At 42.4% G+C, this 24,829-nt stretch overlaps 2 pseudogenes; one reads left to right on the forward strand and one right to left on the reverse strand.

Moving 5' to 3' along the window:
* The first annotated feature begins 11,260 nt into the window (after positions 1-11,260).
* On the forward strand, positions 11,261-12,851 carry LOC146368848 (uncharacterized; annotated as a pseudogene).
* A 1,089-nt stretch (positions 12,852-13,940) lies between these two features.
* LOC146368849 (tripartite motif-containing protein 16-like) lies at positions 13,941-15,697 on the reverse strand (annotated as a pseudogene).
* Between the last annotated feature and the right edge of the window lie 9,132 nt (positions 15,698-24,829).

The following is a 24,829-nucleotide window of genomic DNA, read 5'->3' on the forward strand; positions in this document are numbered from 1 at the left end:
TACCGCCCTGTGGCCCTCACACCGGTAATCATGAAATGCTTTGAGAGACTAGTCCTTCAGCACATCAAGGATTACCTCCCCCCAGAATTCGACCCCCACCAGTTTGCATACCGTGCAAACAGATCCACAGAAGACGCCATCGCCACAGCCCTCCACGCTGTGCTGAGTCACCTAGAGCAGCGGCAAAGCTACGTCCGAATGCTCTTTGTGGACTACAGCTCAGCCTTTAATACAATCATCCCGGACATCCTCATCACCAAACTGGTCACTCTTGGCCTCCCTCCTCTCACATGTGCCTGGATAAAGGATTTCCTCACAAACCGGCCCCAGACTGTAAGACTCGGCCCTCATCTCTCCTCCACTCGCACACTGAGCACCGGCTCCCCACAGGGCTGTGTGCTGAGCCCCCTCCTGTATTCTCTCTACACCCACGACTGCAGTTCGACCCACAACAACACTCTCATCATCAAGTTTGCTGATGACACCACGGTAGTCGGACTCATCTCGAAGGGAGACGAGGCAGAGTACAGAGAGGAAGTCCTGAAGCTGGCAGCATGGTGTTCAGAAAACAACCTGGCAGTGAACACTAAGAAAACCAAAGAGCTCATTGTTGACTTCAGGAGACACAGCACCGACTTGGCCCCCCTCTACATCAACGGGGAGTGTGTGGAGAGGGTCCACATCTCAGCGGTCATCAAGAAGGCCCAACAGCGGCTGCACTTCCTGAGAGTCCTCAGGAAGTACAAGCTGAACTCCAACCTGCTGCTGACCTTCTACCGCTCGTCCATTGAGAGCCTGCTAACCTACTGCATCACGGTATGGTACAGCAGCTGCACCAAAGCAGATAGAGTGAGGCTTCAGAGTGTGGTCAAGACAGCACAAAAGATCATCGGCTGCCCTCTCCCCTCCCTGATGGACATTTATTCCTCCCGCTGCCTCAGCAGAGCAGCAAACATTATCAAGGACAGCTCCCACCCTGGCTTCAACATGTTCAGCCTGCTTCCCTCAGGGAAGCGCTACAGGTGCATCAACACAAAAACCCACAGACTCAAAAACAGTTTCTTCCCCAAAGCGATAACCACCCTGAACTCACACATGCACAGATAACACAGCCCCCCACTTCCCACTTCCTCTATGGACCACCACTGTGCAATACCAGGAGCAAAGTGAAGGAGGAGATGAAAGCAGCACAGCGGGAGGTGAAACGCTGCTTGAAGGAAGCAAAGGACACCTACAGGAGGAAGGTGGAGCAGAAGTTGGAGAGGAACAATATGAGGGAGGTCTGGAATGGTGTGAAAACCATCACAGGCCAAAACACCAAGAACAGCACAGTGGGGGGGACTGTGGAGAAGGCAAACGAACTCAACAACTTCTTCAACAGGTTTGACCAGCCCACAACCCCCCCACCCTCACCCTCACCTTTACTACAGAGCCCTCTCCCTACTCTCCTACCTCCCTCGCTTCCCCCCCTCCCTGACACTATGACATCCTCCCCCTCCTCCTTCTCCAACCCCTCTCTAAACAGCACGACAGCCTCTCTCCCCCCCTTCCAATCATCTCCCAGTGTCACAGTGGATCAGGTCAGGAGACAACTGAGGAAGCTTCGCCCCAGAAAGGCAGCAGGCCCAGACAAGGTGTGTCCTAGGATGCTAAAGGCGTGTGCTGCTGAACTTGGGGAGCCGCTAGAACGAGTCTTCAACCTCAGCCTGCGACTGGGGAGAGTGCCCGCCCTATGGAAGACATCCTGCATCGTCCCGGTCCCCAAAAAGAACCGGCCCAATGAGCTGAATGACTTCCGACCAGTGGCACTGACGTCACATCTTATGAAGTCTTTAGAGCGGCTCTTCCTTAACCTCCTCTGACCACAGGTACAACATGCCCAGGACCCACTACAGTTCGCCTACAAGGCAGATGTCGGTGTGGAGGATGCCATCCTGTACCTCCTACACAGAGCCCACTCACACCTGGACAAGGGAAAAGGCACGGTCAGGATCCTGTTTCTTGACTTTTCCAGTGCCTTTAATACAATCCGGCCCTGTCTGCTCCAGGAGAAACTAAACAGGATGCAGGTGGACCCCTGCCTGGTCGCTTGGATCTCCGACTACCTCACTGACAGACCACAGTACGTCAGGCTGAAGGACATCACGTCGGACACTGTGGTCAGCAGCACAGGAGCACCACAGGGAACTGTGCTGTCTCCTCTTCTCTTCACCCTGTACACCTCTGACTTCTGCTATAACTCTGAATTATGCCACATTCAGAAGTTTGCAGACGACACAGACATCATGGGGTGTATCTGGGATGACCAGGAAGAGGAGTACAGGAGCCTGGTGAGGAACTTTGTCACATGGAGTCACACAAACCACCTGCAACTCAACACTTCAAAGACCAAGGAACTGGTTGTGGATTTCGGGAGGTCCAGACCAGGTCCACTGCCAGTTCAGATAGAGGGAGAGGAGGTGGAGGTGGTCAACACATACAAGTACCTCGGGCTGTGGGTGGACAACAAACTGGACTGGTCATGCAACACGCAGCACCTGTATAAAAAAGGCCAAAGCCGACTGTACTTCCTCAGGAGGCTGAGGTCTTTCAACATCTGCAGGAAGCTCCTGAGGATGTTTTACCAGTCAGTGGTCGCAGGAGTCCTTTTCTATGCTGTGGTGTGCTGGGGGAGCAGCACAGCAAAGAAGGACTCATCCAGGCTGGAGAAACTAATCAGGTAGGCGGGCTCTGTGGTCGGCATGAAGCTGGACACTCTGGTGACAGTGGCAGAGAAGAGGACCTTAAAGAAACTGATGGACATTATGAACAATGCCGGGCATCCTCTGCACACGGTCGTAAACAATCAGAGGAGCCTATTCAGCGACAGGCTGCTTCTCCCAAAGTCAAAAACCAACAGACTTAAAAACTCCTTTGTCCCACACGCCATCAGACTGTTTAACTCCTCACTGGAGGGGAGAGGGAGGAGAAACAGGGGGACAAGGGAGGGCGGGAACAACTGAGCTGTAGGTGCTTCTCTACACTGTGCAATATTTGCAATATTTGTTTTTTGTTTTTGTTTTGTCTTTTTTCTTATATTTGACTGTGCAATAATCACTGTGCAATATACTCACTCAAATAAGCAATTGTATTTATCCATATTGTATATTCTGTATCTATATATGTGTATATGTGTATATATGGTGTATTTATGCTTATATCCTTACTCTCATTCCCCTTAATGTATCTGTAACATGCAACTTCTTTCAGTGCTTTGCTACTGGAAACTGAATTTCCCGGAGGAACCCACCCGAGGGATTAATAAAGTTTCATCTAATCTAATCTAATCTAATCTAATCTAATCTAATACCAATTCTATGTGCAACAACTCAACTGTATATACATAACACTATTTATTACATATTACTTACGGCTTGTATATTGTACATTTTATATATATATATGTTTTTCCCTATGTTAATACTGTCCATATGTACATAGCGCTGCAGAACTGTACCCCCCCCAGCATGTTTACACTGAGTAGGAGATGCTCTGTATGTCATTGTACAACTGTATAGTGACAATAAAGGCATTCTATTCTATTCTATTCTATATTTAAAAAAAACAACAACTATCTATCATGTACAAACTCTTTACAGGAATAAACCTGAAACCAATTGTTCTGCTGGGGAAGTTTCGTAAGCGGTACGAGGTTTAAAAAACAACATTCACCTGAGGGAGGCCCCCAGGAGCTCAGGTCTGACTGGTTTCAGCGACCAGAAACTGGAATGTACGGTGAGCAAACTGTGTTAAAATGCAGTGACTGATAAAAGACGGATGAGCACCATCACCATCACAATTAGTTGATCAATATTCTCAATAATATAACAAAAGGCTTTCTCACAGACTGTATTATAATACAAATACAAACCACACATGGATTATTGCATGGTCCTGAAGCCAGCAGCGCCCTTGGTCATGAGATTTGTTTTAAATGTTTGCTGTATTATTGTTTTTAAATCATTGGAGTATACAGATTTTAAAAGTGTTTTATGATTACAATAGTTCGTAAAGTAGCAGAAGTATTCACACATCACAGTGACGGAGGTTAAAGGTTAATTATCAACCTTCTGTGGAGGAAATAAGGTGCTTGTTGTGCATTACGTTCAACATTTTCCTAATGTACCTTCAAACAGCTAATACCGCTTGAGCATTCCTGTCTGTGCCTAATGTCAAGTCATAGTCATGTAGTTTCTCTTTTCAAGTTCTTCTTGATGAAAATCACACTTTAACCTTTGACTTTCATAAATGATGTGACAGACTTAACACCATGTTAAGTCTATTTGGCAAATTCTGATCAATTATGAAGGATTATCCAGAATATTCTGACCGGCTACCTTTGATAACGCAGAAACAGAAATCTTGAGTTGTGGTATCAGGGTGCTCAGCCCACAGATATTGAACTTCACATACCCCATCTGCCTCCATTTGGGACTGCAATGGCCTTAAAAACCCTACACATATCTTCCCTACTTAAGTGCAGCCTTTTTTCTAATGGAATTACAATATCGGCATCTGGTCTCTGACTTCTCATCAATTGTGTGGGCGTCCTTTAGAGGACATTTCATCGGAATAAAGGCAAATACGGTGGTGCCTTTATCTGCAGAAATATGTGGCCTGTAGCCAGTGGGTGGGGCACCACATGCTCGCTCTCACTGTTAGATTGGATAGAAAAGTCTGCAGCAGGACAAGCGAATATTAATGACGTTTCTGAGTGTTTCGATTCCATCAAGAACAAAAACAAATCTTAGCTAACCAACACTCACTGGGTTTTAGTGGATTACTATATTTCACAGAAATATTACAGAAACAGTTTCTTTGGTACAATAATCCAGCTGTGCAGAAATCAGGGAGTCGGGAAGAAGCAGCTCATTAAATTCTGTGCTTGTTTAAGACTGAAGCACATATTATATTATCATAATACCAGAGCTGAACTGGATGACTCATTCCTCATTAAATTACTTCAGATGTTATTTAAAAAATATGTATATTTTATGCAAGTGAAGCTGCTTGTGCTGCCACCTAAACCAATCATAACGTGGCCTCAAATGTTAAAGTAACCTTATGAGCAGAATCTGATATAAGAGACTATCAGTTATGGAGACAAAGATAAAGGCAAAAAAAAAACCTGTATTTAAATTAAATAAGCAAACTGATATGAATGAACCTTACATTTAGATAATACAAATCATCAGCAAGAATAATAAAAAACAAGCAAAAACAAATAATAAAACAAACCTCAGCTAACGTGGAAGCTACACTGCAAGGTGGTCTGTTTAATAAATAAAATCTGACAGGTCACATACAGGACCATTAACATCTCTGTAAACAGAACTCAGCTCCCACAAAGCTCCAAATGAAGAAAAACTGCCTCTGCATGCAGAGAACTGTTTGTGGAGACATCCAGCATGTCGACGCACAGTGAGTGAATGATGAAGAACAAACCATAACGAGGGGCAGGGCTACTACACTGCATTGTGTCCATCAGGTAAAAAAAAAAAAGAAATCTGTTGGCTAATCTACACCATATCAATAACAGCTTCCTTAAGGTTTTAAAATGCACTGCAGCTGCATTTTAAAACATATCTACAAGCAATGCCAAAGAAACACACAGGTATGAGTACAGAGGTACTATGAAGGTAGCTCACTTCTTACTGGAGTATATCACCATAGTGACTTAAACTGTAGAGCAAACCTGCTTCAGAGCAGGTTGTGTTTGAGATTACGGATCAACAAGTATGAAATCACCACTTAGCTACCAATCAGTTCTCTGGAAAACTGCTTTACAACAAGTACCTGAAAGATCCCTTTGGACTGCTGTGCCATGGATAGTGGGAGGATCTTTCCATTGATGAGCATCAGTAGTCTAATCAGTTTAGATTCTTAAATTCAACTTCATTCTTTGACTTTTCCCATTTGTCTGCAGAACAATTTCACAACATTTTGAATTCCTCTATAAACATTAATCTCGTTTTTTTCTTTTGTCTGCAACGCTTGTCCCTAGCATGTCCTCGTCCATGAAAGCATTTAATCTTATCTGAGCAATTCCTCTTGGTCTCCTGTATCACTGCTCATCATTCGACATGCTTTTCCCAGTATATCCACGGCCATTTTTGTATTTATGCTTGTATTTTCTCCCAGACTGGTAAACATCAACAGAGCTCAGCAAAAGAACTTTTAGTTCCTATTTGAACTTTATTAATACAAGTGTTTAACCTTTTCATGTTTATAGTTTTATCTTTCTTTGTAAAGTCAGCTGTTCTGCTGCTCTGTATGTGATTGGTCAGATGCCCCCAACGCCACCCCTTTCATGTAAACAGGCTAGTAGCTAAAATGGGAAACCCTGGGTTACCTTATAGAGTTGATAACTAGCGTCATGTGATCACTTAGTCTGATTGACAATGTTGGGATAAGTTAATCAAGATAACAGAAAGATTTCTTGAGTATGATGAACAATGAATTTAACTCCTAAATATGACTTCCTAACACAGAATGTGATGACGTCATACGCTTTGTACTTTGATGTGTGGTGATTGGAAGTGTCTGTGTGGTGCAGCCTGGACAGACCAGACCAGCTGCACCACACAGACACTTCAAACCTCACCCGAGGACAAAAAGCACAAGAACAACAACAAAAAAAGAAAGAAAACAAACCTTAGAAACATGCAGGGTTACAGGAGAAGCCAGTCGTGCAGAGGTGAGCCTGTGCGAGTCTGAATTTAACTCCTATTTATGACTTCCTACCAAAGAATGATGATGGGAGAATTTGGATTTATTTATTAACAGATTTATTACGCATTAGTTTTATGGGTCTGTTCCACTTAAGGTCAGATTGGTGTCTATGAACCAAAATGAGTTTCACACCAAGACTAAACTCGTGTCATGGTTTGCATTATGCAGTGGTTACAGTGGTGACACTTATTAGACTCTGAAGTCTGTGCACCAGTTTTTCAGGGTCCTATAGGTGCAATTGTTGCGACCACTGTAAATGTGACACCATCACAGAAAAATTGTATAAAATCAGAAGAAGAAAGAGAACTCTAATATGATGGCTGCACACCAGCTGGATCATTATAACAACATCACATCACATGAGTAACTTCAACATGACGAGACTTCAAGGACTCCAACAATGTTCATACAGTGAGGATAAATAATGTTTTTTATTATTTATTATAAAAAGGACACAATATAGATATATAAAATGCAGCCAGAACTCCAATAACTAACATGTCCATTAATTTGACACGTTGGTTTATATATAATTTCTTTTTCTCTCTTAGCTTTTCAGCTCCACATTTTTGCCATTTCTTCCACACTCAACTCTTTTCTACAAGCTGAGCACACAGTGAAGGTAGGGGAGGGCTGGTGGCATTAAGAGATTTGATTGGGCAATCTAGGGGCCAGTTAGTTCTTTCCTTTGGTGAAAGTTGGGCTCTTCAATTCAGCATGGTACAACTCCAAAGATTCTGCAACATCAAACCCTCTGTCTGCTAATATTACATCCAGTTACAAGATGAGCTTCCCGACCCCCTGAACTACGGATGCCCTACATGACTGTTAGGACAACTTATGTATTGCAAGTATGCAGTACTAAGAATAACTTGATGTTTCTGACTTTGCATTATGAATTGTTTACCCACTGACAAACATTTCAAGTTCTACTAAATTAAAAAACAATTTGTGGTAACCTGATTATGATTCAAAAAGAATAATTAACAACACTTCTTGTAATGGTGTTAAAATCAGCCCAGCTTTTATTTTCATATGCAAAAAGTAAAAGAAAATCAGCCAACATACTGGACACACATAATTGTCAATATAATTGTTTATTGTTCAACACAATAAACAATTATACTGTCACCATGGTTACTGGTATTGAAAGCTTATTGATAATTTGTCCAAGTAAAGAATGCCCTCTCACAAATGTCATGTGACCACCTCATTGGCTTACAGAATCGTGATGTCACACACATTTAGAATCTTACCACCACTGTGATCCTTTGATCCTTTGATCCTAAAACCCTTAAATAGGGGTGAGACGCAAGAACTTTCAGTCCGTTATTCGCAGCATTTATGTGTGCAGCATTTAAACGTTCGCCAGAGAAGCCTTTTTTTGGGATCCTTTTCAGAGTCACTGTTAACAGATTCCAACATGTCTCCAAGAAAACAGAAAAAAAGAGAAAACGTAAAGCCCAGCGCTCCTCTTTGCAATCGAGAAGACGATACTCAACTGCAGAAGATGTGCTCGGAAGAAATGCATGAGCAAAATCTCATGAGCAATCACAATACGCGACACCCGCCCCAGCCAGAGTACACCAGTTACATCTGGGAAAGTTTTTTTAAACAACGAGCGGAGATTATCAAACTGAGAGAGCACTGTGAGAGAAGGACCGCCGAAGTAGATAGACTGTTCAAACAGCTTCTTGATAAGGAGGATATTCAAAAGGAGAAAGAAATGGAACTCCTAGATATGCGGGGGAGGAACTTTGAGCTCCAAGCAAAGCTTAATAAAGTACAAGAAAAACCAACAGAAGAAATCCTCCAACAGAAGAAAAACGAGAAAGAGAGGGAAAAAAAGATTCAGGAGCTGCAAGTAAAGCTGGATGAAGCTCTGCAAAAAAATCAAGAACTCCTCCAAGAGAAGAAACAACTGGTCATAAAACTCCAAGGCACTGAGATAAATCAAAAAGTGCTGAAAGGAAGGGTTGAGTTTCTTCAAAAGAAAGCGCAACAGACCATGAAAAAGGAAGATATGGATTGCAAGCTTCAGGACAGCGAGAAACACAAGGAAGCCTTGCAAATAAAGCTTGATGAAGCTCTGCAAAAAAATCAAGAACTCCTCCAAGAAAAAGAACAAATGGACATAAAGCAGCGCAAACTGCAAGGCATGGAGGAAAAGCACAAAGGACTTCAGGCAAAGCTTGAAAAAACACTGAACAAAAATAAAGAGTTGCTTCAAGAAAAAAAGCAACTAGAAATTAAACAGAAAGAAACGGACTCCAAGCTTGAAGGCGTGGAGGAAAAATACACCGCGCTGAAAATAAAGCTTGATAAAACAGTGCAAAGAAATAAGGATTTCCTACAAGACAAAGAACAGCATGACACGAAACAGAAAGATCTGGATTGTGAGCTTCAGAACATCAAGAAACACAACCAAGGTTTGCAAGTAATGCTTGATGAAGCTCTGCAAAAAAATAAAGAAATCCTTGAAGAGAAAGAAAAACTGGACATAAACCAGAGAGGCATGCAGGAAAAATACGGAGCGCAGCAGGTAAAGCTTGATGAAACGCTGCACAAATATCAAGAGCTGCTTCAAGACAAAGAACAACGGGAAATAAAGCAGAAAAAAGATAAACAAATTCTCCAGAACTTTGAGAGGAAAAACCAACAACTGCAAGACCGTTATAACAAACTGAACTCCAAAACAACTGAGCTGGAGGGGGAAAAGAAAAAAGTGCAAAAACAATGCTCAGAGATGCAGAGTAAGCTCAGTGACATGCTGAGAAAAAACACAGAACTGGAGAAACTTTCCAACAACTTGAAGTGCAAAAACACTGAGGTGCAGATGTTAAAGCAGCAACTAGAGAAAACAAGCAAAGACCTGCAGTGTACACTTCAAGAACTCGAGAGAAGTCAGCAGCTACAAGACGCACACAACAAATTACAACACAGTTATACAGAGATGCACGAGGCAAAGCTTATGCAGGAGGCCAAATGTAAAGAACTGAAAGAAAGGCTCGAAGAAAAACAAGCCAAATTAGAAGAAGTGGAGACAACATGCAGGAAACTCGAGAAGGAAAATACACAAACAATTGATGAGTTACGAACCCTCATCCTAGAGAAAAAAGTGCTCGTGGAAAAGATGATGGAAAAGAAGAAAAAACGCTTCCGCTTCTTCTGGAGAAAGAGCACTCCTGCTTTTTCTACTTTTTCTACTTTTCCTTCTGCTGATGTCACCCCGTCTTCCTCCTCCACCGTTGCATCGTAATTTTCACCTTAACTCCTAACACCTGTCCCATCTCCCCCCCCCACCCCCCCTTTCTCTTTCACCCTCACCCCCCAACCAGTCCCGACAGTTGACTGCCCCCTCTAGAGCCTGGTTCTGTCATAGGTTTCTTCCTTTAAAGGGAGTTGTTCCTATCCACTGTCGCACCCAGTGCTTGCTCAGAGGGCATAGTTGGGGTTCTCTCTCCTCTATCTCTTTCCTCCTTTCTATCCCTTTCCTTTACCCTCTTCTTTACCCCCCACCCCTCCCCCCTTTTCTATTCCCCCGCTTTTCTATTTCCTTAATAATTTAATAATAAACACAATTGGCTACATTTTAAATGTGTCTGATCAACGTCTTCATTCAAGAATGAATTGTCTTTCTCACGGAGTCATGTGTATTTTGTGTTTTCCTCGGGCTGGTGATCCCCGCGGTCGTTCAGCCCCGGAGTCCAGAGTTTTAGTGTTTTAATCACATTTAGTGTTACATTTCAGATCACCACAATAGGATATCCATAATTTAGGATTCAGGCATTTGTTTTAGTTCAATATCGTAATCATTCTATGACTGAGTAGTTTACAGAACCTTCAGTCTGCAGCAATAACTTCTGTTGGAGCTATTTGTTCTTATTTTTTATTATTTTGAAATTAGTTAAAGTTTGTTGTTAGTTTACTTATATTTTGGGGTTTATTTACAAGTTTATTTGTAGGTTAATATTTCTTTCAATGTTTTGTTTGTTTGATGTTACTTTGTTAAATTAGTCAGTAAAAGCTGTAGGGCCATTTTGTTTCTATAAATAAAGACACTGGTATAGGACCAGCATGCACTGGGGTGAGCCTATGGTTTTTTACTAGAGCAGGAGAAGCAGCAGGAAGTAACTAAAAATGGATCTTGTTATTGCTTGCCAAACTGGATAAAATAAACCATAAAAACGCAACTTTAAAGTTTGGACAGTGGACTTCTTTTGCCTGCGTACGAAATATTATCTCAGTGCAGCAGTGGCTTGTGGACCTTTAACTGTGGGATGTTTGGTTTGTCAAACAAAAGGAATTGCCACTACAAAAAGTAAAAAACCTGCCCGTGGACAAAGGAATAATCCTTCATTAATGGATATGTTGGATATATGGATTTCAAGGATCACCGTCGAACTCGAATAAAAGTTACTGGATCGTCTGTAAGTACTCCAGACGGATTTGATGTTGAAGCCTGGATCAACATGTCACTCGTTCATCAAAGCTGGTGAGTGATAATATTGTTTAAGCCGTAAAGGAAAACGGTGAAGCTATTGGAGTTTAAAGACATTATTTCACTACAAAGACTGATGAACTGAGTTTTGATGTACTAAATTTGTGCATAATAGGATCACTAATTGAAACATGCCAACGCCCTCTGTGGAAATGTTTGTTCACTGCAATCATGTTTGCGCTTTATGCTATGGATTCTCAGTGTGCTGTGCATCTTTATAATGTTTGAAATAATCCAAGAGGACAATAAAAATGTCGGATATTAAGAGTAAACAAGAGAGTAAACAAGAGGATGACACTCAGATGCAAGCAGAGAAAAGAAGCATCAAATTTACGCCAAAAGGTTTGGATTTGTATATAAAGACATGCCAAGAAAAGCGGAGTTCAATGTGTAAGCAAGCATCTAAGTACATGGGGAAAATTTCTGCTTTAATGACCTCACATGAGAAGGTTAAGGAAGTGTCTTCTGAATTTGGGAAGTTTATTAAATGCTATCAAGATGCAAACGCTTTGCAAGAATCCTTTTTAAGTTTGCCACTGCCAGAAGATGAAGTGAAAAGGCAAAGCGCACATTTTCAGTCTAAGGTGACAGCATTCTCTGTTTTTATGGACAAAGTAAAGGTTTGGTTGCAGCAAGCAGGCGAGCCGTATACTGAACAAAGCAATACTGCTCTTAATGATCAAGCTGTTGAAAGTTTGGATGAAATAAATCCTGAAGACAGTGTCTCTAATATCTCAAGTGTAAAGCCACCTTCGAAAACATTGTCACAGCAAAGTCGAATTTCATCAACATCTTCCGCACGCATTAAAGCTGCGGCTGACAAGGCAGCGCTCATGGAGCGACTCGCTGCATTAAAGAAAAACATTCTATTGAAGCGCAAGAGGAAAAACTGAGAAAAGAAAAGGAGAAATTATCCTTGGAAACAGAGTTGGCAGCAACTAAGGCAAAGCTTCGTGTCTTAAAAATAAACTCAGTTTGTAGCTCTGAGCGTTCTGATGGAATGAACTCTTATTTTGAAAGAGGGCACGTACAAGAAGCGCCTAATTTAAATCCTTGTGCTGATACATTTGTTCCGGCAGAAAGAGATTACTCTGGTACAAATTCTGCATCTGAATCACAAGTAATCATACCTAGACAAAGTCAAAACCAACATCAGGTGGATGAGGTGATGGTAAAAGTTGATGATTCAGCTCAAGTGACGCAGCAAACACAGCCTCAGTCTCCTACTTTGACTGAGAATTGCACGAAGGAGATTGTCAATATTATGCAAAAACAAAATGACATCACTACTTTGCTTGTAAAACAAAACTTATCTTCTGTCCTTCCAGCTAGAAACATCCCTATGTTTGATGGAGACCCTTTACAGTACAGATCATTTATGAATGCCTTTGAAAATGGAGTGGAAGCTAAAACTGATAACTGGAGCGACTGTTTGCATTTTTTAGAGCAGTTCACTAGGGGGCAGCCTAAAGACTTGGTGCATAGTTGTCAGCATTTACCTCCTGAGCAGGGCTATTCCACAGACAAATATCTTCTTGAAGAACATTTTGGGAACGGAAATAAAATTGCCTCTGCATAGATGGAGAGGATTGTGAGTTGGGCACCTATTAAAAGTGAGGATGTGAAAGGTCTACAGTCATTCTCTCTTTTTCTTCAAGGATGTTCGAATCTAACACAGCAAGTTGTTTATATGAAGGAGTTGGATTTGCCCTCAAATATGAGAATGATTGTTATGAAACTTCCATACAAATTGAGGGAAAAATGGAGAGTTGTTGCCTATGAACTGCAGGAACAAAATGGTCACAGAGCAGTGTTCACTGATCTGGTTGCCTTCATAATAAAACAGGTGAAAGTAGCATAAGATCCAGTGTTTGGCAACATCCAAGACTCACAATCTGGAAGCAGCTTTAAAGTTTCAAGTTCCACCAAGCAAAGAAAAAAGGGAAGTAGTTTTGCCACTAATGTCAGTACGGTTCCAGGAGTCAAAACTCAATCAACTGGAAGCAGAACAAATTCCACTGTTCTGCATAATTTTTTGTTTTGTTCACACAGCAGTCATTTACTAGAGAATTGTAAGAAGTTTAAAGCTAAAATGCATCGAGATAAGCTGACTTTTATCAAGGAAAGGGGAATTTGTTTTGGTTGTTTAAAAGTTGGTCACATAAGCAAAGACTGTAGGAGTCGTTTGAGACACAGCAGCTGAGCAAATGATCATTTCATGCTGAAGACATCCTCAGACAGAATTAAATACATACATAAACACAGCCTGGTGCCAATAACACAGCTAATGACACTGCTGTATCACTGGCTTTACTGATTAAAAACCATATCTGAAGGAAATCTTTGAACACAACAGAAAGTGACCTTTTAAACCTGCGACACTGATGCTGCATTCAAGGACCATTAAAAACATCTGAAAGGACTTAAGAACATGAAGAAAATGTGACTTGTTTCTCTGTAATGAAGCTGTTTTAGTGAAGAAAGTTGAAAGGTCACAGAGCGACTGCTGAATCTTCTGCTCTAAACATGAACTCTGAACTTTGTGATGCTTCAGGAGGAAAACTGCTTCAGTTATTCTCTCAGATTAGTTTCATATTTTCTGCATCAGATTTGAGTGAGATCCTGGAATGAAGACAGAAGAAAAGACTTTGTTCAAAGTTTGATTTATAGTCAAACCTTCCAGTTTATTCACACAATAAAACATCAACACAATATATGAATTCATTCATTAAAATCACAGTTTTTCCTCATTTGTTTGATGATTTTGACAAAAACAAACACAAACACACACACATGGTCTGCCATACTCATGAAGAGAAATGTCGACATTTTTCAATACAAATATTCCAGAAACATTTAGAGGATAGAGAAGTTTACATTTTCATGTGGAGAAATATTTTAGTAAATCAAAATGATGATGAGCAGTGATAGCCTCCATAAACAGTCACAGGAAAGATCTCCTTTAAAAACTCAGAAACATCAAGAGAACAACTAGAAGATGTGGAGGTACCACCCATAATGTTTGACTGACAGCTGATCTCTGTGCAGAAATGATGGAGAGAAAATAAAATGAAACTAAAACACAGATTTAAACCCACAATATGAAAGACTTCAGTCTATTTCACTTTAATCAACTCAGCAGTGACTCCATAATCATAAAACAAAAGTCCAGCATAGAGCGGCTGAGTGAATGTGGTCTGGACTCTGTGGAGGAGAGTCATGGTTTCAGAGACGCTGTAGAAGGACAAAATACCTGCTCTGTGATCCAGGTACACTCCTACTCTGGAGGAACGAGGACCTGAGACAGGAGTTCGGATGTTGTTGTACATAAATGTATAACTGTAGTTGTTACAATCTAATGACCAAGATTTGTCATTATGTCCAAATAAACATTCATTACCCCCTCCTTTTCTGCTGATATTCTTGTATGCGACTGCTACATAAACTCCTCCCCCTCTCCACTCCACCTCCCAGTAACAACGTCCAGTCAGACTCTCTCTACTCAGGATCTGCCACGATCCAGTGAATCTGTCTGGATGATCAGAATAAGACTGTTGTTGTTTCATTGCTGTTACTTTTCTGTTCCCCTCTGATAATAACAGCCAGTTGAATGCTGTGTTTGGATCCAGTGTGATTTCACATGAATATTTTAAGAATCCAGCTCTGGTCTTTGGCTACTGGTGGATCTGACAGTAAAACATCCACTTCAGTGACTGTCAGTGAGATGTTTGTCCATTCCTCTCTCAGAATGTCCTGTAGTTTATCTCTGACCTCTGACACAGCTGCTGTCACATCCTCAAAGTAGCTCAGAGGACGGATATTGATGCTGGATGAGTCTGTAGACTCACTGAGTGCTGACAGTGAGGGGTAGTTGTGTAGAAACTGGATGTGATCCTCTGTGTGTGAGAGCTGCTTCAGCTCAGCATCTTTCCTCTTCAGCTCAGTGATCTCCTGCTCCAGCTTCTCCTGAAGCTCTTTGACTCGACTCACTTCAGTTTCCTGCTGGGATCTGATCTGCTGCTTCACATCAGAGCTTCTTTTCTGGATGAGATGGATCAGCTCAGTGAAGATCTTCTCACTGTGCTCCACTGTTTGATCAGCAGACTGATTGATGGCCTCCACCTCCTGTTGAAGCAGCTTCACATCTTTCTCTCTGTCCTGGATTCTCTGCTGGATGTTTTGTCGACTCACCTCCAGCTCTCTCTGCCTCTCAGTCCTTTCTGCTGCAGCTGAGACTGTGTCGTGGCCTTTATGTTCATCCACAGGGCAGAGATAACAGATACTCTGCTGATCAGTACGGCAGAACATCTTCATCACCTCATCATGACGAGAGCAGATGTTCTCCTGGAGCTTCTTGGAGGGCTCCACCAGCTTGTGTGTTTGAAATGTGGAGGATATAAACAGAGTAGCCCAGTAGTGGGACATGGTTCCAGCAACTCTGACGGTGACGGCCCGTTTGAAGCTGAAGCTCCGGCATGTGTCAAAAAATCAACACACTGCTTCAGAAACGCTGTGCTGAGGCTTGGTTTGTCTGAACAGAGTCACGTGATCAATGACGTCTGAAGCTTCATTCAGCACGTCACTGCTTCAGTATCTGATTCAATGATTTATAAGGAATTGAATCATTGGTGGGATTTGTGCTGTGTTTTGGTGATTTTGTGAGAACGAATCAGTGTGTGACATAATTATAGACATGGAGCCAGGAAGAGAGGACGCTCTGCCTGTTCCTGAATAAAAACCAGTTCATCAGCATTTCTGCTCCCAGGTCTAAAATGTACATAAGAAATATGATATACACATAATTATAATGATATAACTTATAGTATATTATATATAAACGTACCAGTCTGCTGGTTAATTACATAATCAGGTGGAGGCAGTGACCTCACAACCTCCTATAAGCTTTAAGTTAAGGTTACTTTATTTATACCCACAGGTGAATTTGCTTTACAGAACAATGATAGCATTTGGCCTCCCTTCACAAACACACACACCTAATGAAACCTGACAAAACACATATTTGGTAATTAAACAAAATGAATCAAATCAAAAACAATTCTTATTGAGTTCAGTGACAGCAGCAGGGACAAAGCTGTTTTTATAATGCTTTGTCCTGCATCTTGGAACTAGAAACCTCCGTCCTGAAGAAAGAAGCTAAATCCACCCCGTAGAGGATGGGAACCATTTTTAAGGTTTGATTAAGCCATCTGTGGTACCTGTTTAGAGTACAGGGAGTCTAAACAGGCCTGTGACTCATCTATCAGACGACTGGACCATCTCACTAACTAATTCAGTCAATTTTTCTCTGTGACAGAGGTCTGACTGAACCATGCCACCAAACAAAAAGATAAAACAGACTCAATAAAAGAACAAGAAAACAAAGTTAAAATCTTTCGCTCAATGTGGAAATGAGCAAGTTTCCTGAGGCAGTAAAGGCACTGGTGACCCTTTTTACAGACCGATTTGCAATAAAAGTTCAGTTTTTCATTGATTATGGTCCCAAGATATTTATATGATTGCACTTGCTCTATTTTCTGACCTTTAATTAAAGTGACTCTGTGCCCATTTTGTTGTTTCCTAAAATCAATAACCATATCTTTAGTTTTAGATATGTTCAATTGGAGATAAGACTCCTCCCACCACTGAACAAAGTCATCAATGATTGGACCGTGGTGAGTTTCACCCTCTTTCAGTAAGCTGACAATAACAAAGTCATCTGTAGATTTAATGATGGCCCTGTTTTCATATCTGCTCTGACACATGTTTGTAAAGAGAATGAATAATAAGGGCGATAAGAGACACCCTGGAGGAGAAGCTGTGGAGGAGAACACTGGGTCAGACAGAACCCCATTTATTCTCACTCTTTGTGACCTGTCAGTTAAAAGATCTAAAATCCAGCAAACCAGGTTTTTCCTGATTTCAAACTCTTCTAAAAGTCTTTTAATTAAAATATGGGGCTGTATTGTATTAAAAGCATAAGAAAAATCAATGAAAAGAAGTCTTGCAAAAGTCCCTTTACTCTCTGCATGTTTAAGAATCAGATTTAGTCGACTCAAAAGCACGTCCTGCACTCCTCTGTTGGGCCTGTACGCAAATTGCATTGGATCCAGCTGATATTCAATCTCTTCCATAATCACATTTCTGATGATTTTTTCAAAGACTTTCATGACAACTCAGGTGAGGCAACAGGCCTGAAGTCATTCAGGACGTTTGGACGACTAGATTTAGGGACATGAACAACGACAGCTTCCTTCCAAAGCGAGGGCACATTTTGTATTTGAAAGGATTTATTAAAAATAACCTGAAATTTAGGACTGAGTTCTTTATCGCAAGATTTAATTAGGCGGCACTAATGTTATCAGGGCCCTGGCTCTTGTTCACATTAACTGTATGAAAGGCCTTTTGGACATCGCTGAGTTCAGTGATGAAGTGTTGAGTATCTTTCAGTTTCTGTTTCAGTTCAGAAGAACTAAAACGAGCATAAAGCATATTCAAATCTCTGTCTGACTTAAAACCGTCTACAATGATCTGACTGCTGCTCTGGGGATTTTGAAACCCTGATATGGTTTTCATACAAGTCCAGGGAGACCCAAGTTTTGCAGCAAATTTGTTCATCAAATAAAGATGTGTTTTACTTAAAGTAAAATTTGATCAAAATAAAACTTGTTTAATTCATCTTTGCTGAGGATTCTCCTTCATTACTATTTTGTTTTGTTTTTTTGTTTTGTTTTTTTTTACCCATGGTGCATTTTGACAAATAAGAAAACTGAATCAGGTTAAAGTGTGCACAAAGACAGTCACACTGCAAATGATCTGAAGACTTGCATCTGTTGCTCTAACCCCCAACTAGTTTAGACAGATTTCCTGGTTCTACCAGAGGTTTTTTCCTTCAAGAAGGGAGTTTTTCCTTCCCACTGTTGCTGAGTGTTTGCTCATAGTGGGTTGTAAAAGCATAAAAGTTAATAAGAGGCATTCATAGCAGAGTTATCACAGGGGGAACTATATAGCTTAAATGTACAATTTCTACAGGACAAATTATAACTTCATTATGTATAAAAGCTCCTGTGGATAATTACTCCTATTTGTAACTTTACACAAGAGAAAGTTTGCTGTCACACTATTTATAACAGGTTGGATTTTGTCCTCTGAGTTGAGCCTTTGGTTGCAGTTTATTGAAGAATTTCCTCTAAAGTAGCTGTTGATAAAGATTTAAAGTCCTGTTTATATACAGAAATATGCTTTAGTTCATGTTTTTTTACATGTCTGCCTCAGTGGATCAGTAGAAGATCTGGCACAGGAAACTAGATGATGAAAAAAGGGTACGAATACACATATATATCTATATCTATATAGATACAGATATACACACACACACACACACACAGGTTGCAACGTAGTATTTTCATTTTTTCTTAGCATTTCTTTAACGTCTTGGTGCAAAAGAATACCTGCATTTGTGTGTAAAGAAATGTTACATATATACTAAAAACAGTTGGAAAAAAGAACTACAAATTTGGAAAGGAATTTATTCATGTTCTTACTCATAGATGGAGTACATGGTTTAAAAAACACTGAGGAAACAGATATGAGGCGGCTGTATCAACATAAAAACATTAATACAGTTAAAAATGAATAAAAAGTTGCACGCTTAAACTTATTTCTCTACAGTTTGTACAATTAATCCATGTAACAATAGGTTCTCTCTTAATATAGTAGTTAATTAAAATATCTTTACATAAAAATACATTTTTAAGTACTCTCCGGTGGAAGTCTGTTGTGGCTTATGTTTCTAAATGACACAACCATAAAGCAGCCCACAGAATATACAAATATGTCTTTGATAAGTGAATGTTGGCTCCCACAATGGCCTGTTAAGTTATTGCAAAAATAATTTACTGCATAATATGTCAGATTAGAACATGTTATAAGCACAAAACTGAAGGGGAAACAATAAAAACAAAAATTAAAAAACAAATACTAAATTAAGTTAAAGGATATTTCTTACTATACTATATAATTGTATAATGTTGCGTTTGATTGCAAAAGAAAACCCACCAAGAAAAAAAGAAAGAAAGAAAAAGAGAGAATAGAGTTTGATTTATTCAAAACACATTCTTTTCTTTTATTTAAGCTGTAGCGAGATTCAAATGGACAAAAGAGAAAGAAAAATATTACAGATTTGTTTTATTAATCATGAATAAACTTTATTATACACAACTCTAAATTTCAGTTGGTCTTAGTCAGATGTGTTTTTAATTAAATCCTGCAACACTGTGCTCGCTGCCATCACTTTATATCTTAGTGTGCAATTCAAATATATACTTATTACAATATTTTTCCCCCTTAACTCTCAACTCGCGTTTTTAAAATGTCTGTGATCATATTTGTCCGTTGACTTCTGTCTGGGCCTCGAACGATTCATCAGACAGGTTGGCAGCCTCCAACTGATGCTCCAGACTTTCATCATCGCCTCTATTCTGATCAACTCTTATCTTAAACTTAGTGATGAACTCATTACTGGCCAGCGCGCCCTCCTTTTTAGGGCACGTGGGCTTTGATAACAGCCGGCTTTCCAGTCGCTCTGCAAAGAAAATTCACAAAACATTTCTTATTTGGTAAGCTTGTTAACAAATTTTAGTTCAGTTTTGCTGAAAGTTATAGCATGCATCAGGTAAGAAGCAATTGGTTTTTAAAAAGCATATACATTCCCCAAAACATTTTTATTATGTGCATTTTGGAGAATAAAAGATTGTACACAATTTCCCTTTTTAAAGTAAAAAGATTATTAAGTCTAATTCTTACTTATTCAGTAGATTAAAGTATTGAAACATCATTATTCATAAAATATGCACATTACAAAATTAAAGTTATTCAAAAATTACTCAAGTACTTACTCCAATACTCACATTATTCAAGTACATTTAATTTTTGCCAATGTAATGTCACATAAAATCTTAATCTGAATAAGGGATTTGAACCCCACTGTCACGGCCAGGGGATCAGCAGGCCGCTGACTAGTAGTGTTCTCTCTCTTGCTCTCTCTCTCTCTCTTGCTCTCTCTCTCGCTCTCTCGCCAGGGCGGAACTCATGGTGGGTTCACGCCCTCGGCCCACGCCCCTCTGAAGAGGAAACACCTGGGCCTCATCAGTGCAGCCAGCATTTAAGCCAGGGAGTGGCTTCTACTCATCGCTGGATCGTTGTGTGTGACTCGCGTCAGTGCAGCCCGGCTCTGAGCAAGTTCTCTTTTGCTTCCCTGTGCAAAACCTCTAACGTGTGTTTCCTTCTGTACATAGATGCCCTGGACCCGACTCTGCATTCCCCGAGCGGATTCCCTTTTTGTGTGAGTGTTTGGAGAGAGAGTCAGAAGAGGAGCAAGTGTCTTTTCCCTACCTGGATTTCCCCGGAGCCTTTTCCCTGTCACCGCTTTGTATATAGCACTATCCCCTGCACTGTTTGTATATACACCTGGTGGAACTGTAATAAATACTGACTGTGCCTCTGAGTCCTGCGTGTGAGTCCTCAAGCGAACCGTGACACCCACACAGATGAGAGCTTAGCAGTGAAGCTCTCTCTTAAAATTTGAGTTATAAAGTCAGAAGTTATCACTGACAGAGATCCATGTTCTTTTAACATAAGAAAGAATATTTGCTGTATTGACATTAATCCAAGCCCTTAAAACGCCATTTTGGATTAAGCATTTCCTTTTAGAAAAGTCTTCAATGAGCAGGAAGCTCCAGTACTGAAAAAGAAGCCAACATCAACTGCTAAACGTGCTAAAAGTAAGTAAGTCCCCGTAGACTCCTATGATCAAAACACATACAGTATAAAAGTTATAGGTTACAGATCTGAAAAGTAAAACAAATGTCAAAGTGCAAAGAGACTTATGGTCCCATAGAAGTCTATTCCATTTGCCTGGAATTAGGTGAACACCTTTGTGACAAATTTAATGGCTCAGTCATTTGTTTCATGTCATATTTAATAAAAGACTGACATGGTGGCATGTTGAATTGTCCATTTTGCACATATTTGGTCATTCTAAGCGTCAGAAGGGGAAAGATCATTCTGGGAATGCCTACTGGCGAAGGACGTGTGACTGACAAGTCCAGTGTGTGAAGTTTAACTACAGTCTAAGGAGCTTGGAAAGAAAAGCATCTGGACTTCTTTAAGTTTCTTGAAGATGTTTCACCTCTCATCTGAGAAGCTTCTTCAGTTCAGAATTTCTTCAGAGAACTGAAGAAGCTTCTTGAATGAGAGGTGAAACGCTCTTCAAGAAACTTAAAGAAGTCCAGATGCTTTTCTTTCCAAGCTCCTTAGACTACGATGACCTGAACGACTGAGAACCTTAACAGACAGTTCTTCCCTTCATTCATCATGCCTGATTTCAAAACACCAAGATGGCAGTCGTGAAAACACTCATCTTGAGTCTTCATGGGACTACGGTGAGATCAGTTATGCCTCTTATGATGTTGTCCCAGACTTCAAAGCAGTATAAAACATGTTTGCATCCTGTAACAACTCCCACTTCCCTCATTACCTTCTGTGTATTTATGTCAGAGTGTCCCTTTGTTCTGTGTTGCGTCGTCCCTCTAGGTTGTGCGCATTTCCCGTGTCTTCCCAGCGCCTCAGCTTTAGTTTCTCCCAGTATAGTTTTGTATGACTTCTTATGTTCCTGTTAATAAAGACCTGCCTTTGAGTTCATTCCCGTGTGTCTAGAGCCGTGCATTTGGGTCCTCTCTTGCCTTCACACAGCCACCGCACGACAGAACGACGCAACCGCGAAACGGACCCAGCAGGCTCCGCCCGTGAGGGAGATATTCTCCGTGTACAGAGTCTGGTGCAACGAATAACCCGCACCTCGGACTCACGGACAATTTCCGTCGGACTTAACTCCATAAAGGCAATAATCGAGGGAAACCCTTTCCTTCACCAGCTCACCTGCTATGAGGGCTTTATTGACGAATTGAGCCGAGCCAAGGAGGCATTACAAGCTCGTGAGCTGGCAGACAGTCTGTTCCCGGGATTCCACACCACAGCGACTGCAGACGGAGATCTCCGCCAGTCAGCCGCTGCAGCAGCAGCGAACTAAGCTCGCCGCGACGGCATCGCAGCAGCAGACGGGGTTCTCGGTATCGCAACAGCGGCTGCTAAAACGAGAGGGTTTTTCGGCGCCGCTGCCGCGGAGCCCTTCTCCGTCCCCTCTCAGCTCTGACCGTCGCTCTCCCGCTGCTTTCCTAGCAGCGATGTGGTCGGATGATGAAGAGGAGACCGTCACCCCCGCATCATCACCGGTTTCCCCCGTCACCTCCGTTCCCTCATCAAGGAGGAGACGCCGTCCACGCCATCGCCGGTCCTCTCCTCAGCCGGATTCCGGGACTACTGAGCAGCCGGCTGGGGTGAGTGACAAAGACACTCTTTCTGTTCACTCTGAGGCTAGTTCTCACTACTCTGAATGCAGGAATGCAAACTCTGTGACTCTTGCCGTAGGCTCTAAAGGCTCACGATCTGTAAATGTTGAATCCGAACCCGAACTTCTTATGAACCGTTGTACTGCCCGGAGGGTCAACTCAGAGACCGTTTCTCCTACATTTGGACTCATATTTGAGAAAGATTATCCTTCGCTAGTGTTTCCTAGGTCTGAAAACTTGAAGTCAGCATTTCCTGAGTTAGAGACACCTGTTTCTGTGCCCTTTACCTGTGTGTCTGCTGAGGATGATTGTTTTGCAGTTAAGCTCACCACTGGGGCTTTAAAACCTGCCTCCTTAGATGTTAAAGCAGTAAAATCCAAGACTGTAAATGTTCCTGTGATAGCTCGACCCCAGCTCGTTACTTCTGAGCCATCACCCCAGGGGAAAGTCCATTCTGAGTATTTACTGATTCGAATGTTCTTGAGTCAGGGGGCTCTACACCCACCACTGTTTTCCCTAGGTTTACTGCTTCCAGCGATCCGGAGGTAAAAGACTTTGTTTCATCTGCCTCTCCGGTGCACAGACCTATGTTTACATCGGCTATTAACCCCTCCTCTGTCAGTATAAGCATGGTTAGCTCCGAAGAAAGAAGCTCTAAGACTGTTGGTGCATCAGCTGATCACGTTTCTCTAGAGTCTGTAAACACTGAAGGTGGTGCATTAGTGCCTGTAAGCTACAGCTTTAGCACACTTAACGCTATGAAGTCAGAGCGCTGTTCCTCATCCGCTCACTCAGGGCAGGGAATTGATCTCTTGCAGACTGTTCTTTCTAGGCCCGCCTCCCAGGCCCCTTGTGTTCTAGGGATAGCTGCGGCCCAGCACTCCCCTGCACCTATCTCAGTTCCCCAGGTGAGGGGGGCTGGTGCCCAGCTGGTCCCTGTACCGGTTTCCGGGTCGACTGAGGCTCTGCTGGTCCCTGCACCCGTATCAGCTCCTTGGGTGGGGACAGCAGCCGCCCAGTCCCTGCCAAAATCTGTGCCAACCGCTGAGGTGAGGCCCGCCAGGACCCAGCCGATCTCTGCACCTGTACCTACTCCTCAGGTGGGAGCGACTGGTGTCCAGCAGGTGCCTGCACCTTTCATCCGCATTGTAGGCTCAGGGGACCCGACACCACCACCTGTCCTACATCCGCTCCCACAACCATCATTACACTCAGCTGCACAGGATGCTCCTCAGTCAGTCAGTCAGCCTTCTCCTCAGTGTACAGTCCAGCCTTCTCCCCAACCGCCATTACTACCACTAGTTCAGTTTGCTACCCAGTCTCCCTCAGTTCAATCTGTAGCTCTGTCTCCTGTGTCCCCGCTGGCTCTGTCTCCTGTGTCCCCCGCACCTCAGTCAGCTACCCCACCACAAGCTCAATTTTCACCTCTACCATCACTTCAGTCATCAGTTCAGTCTGCCACTCAGTCGCCCTTAGCTCCATCATCCACACTACCACCTGCTTCTCTTCCACCACAACCATCACGACACTCAGCCATTCAGGCTGCTGCTCAGTCAGTCATTCAACCTGTAGTCCTGTCATTAATGCACTCCTTAGCTGAACCATTAGCACAGTCACCGTTAACTCAGTCGTCCACTCCACCGCCCACTCCACTGTCACCACAACCATTACTACAGCCATCAGTTTGGTCCCCTGTAGCAGTTTGGTCTTCTGGTCAGCTTAACATTCAGCCAGGGGTCCCGATACCCTCTGGCTCTACATCAGCTCCTGCTGGAAGCTCGGATGAGCCCATCCAGCACTCCGCAGCTTCCACGCTGCCACCTGCCTTGTCCGCTGGGGGTTCTGGAGAGCCCAGCCAGCCCTTCCTTGTCTCCGCTGGGGGTTCTGGTCAGCCCGGCCAGCACCTCCTCGTCTCCGCTGGCGGCTCTGGTCAGCCCGGCCAGCACCTCCTCGTCTCCGCTGGAGGGTTCGAGGGGCCCGGCCAGCCTCTTGCCTCGTCAGCTGGGGGTCCGGGAGGACCCAGCCAGCACATTGTAATGTCTGCTGACGGTTCTGGCGAGACCGTTCAGCCACCACCGGCTCCACCACCTGCAACCTCAACATCCACGCCGCCTGCAGCATCAGCATCAGCTTCTGCTTCCGCCTAGTCTGG

This window comes from Perissodus microlepis, chromosome 18 (assembly GCF_051167445.1).
Source record: "Perissodus microlepis isolate ML-2025 ecotype Zambia chromosome 18, ASM5116744v1, whole genome shotgun sequence".
Lineage (NCBI taxonomy): Eukaryota > Metazoa > Chordata > Actinopteri > Cichliformes > Cichlidae > Perissodus > Perissodus microlepis.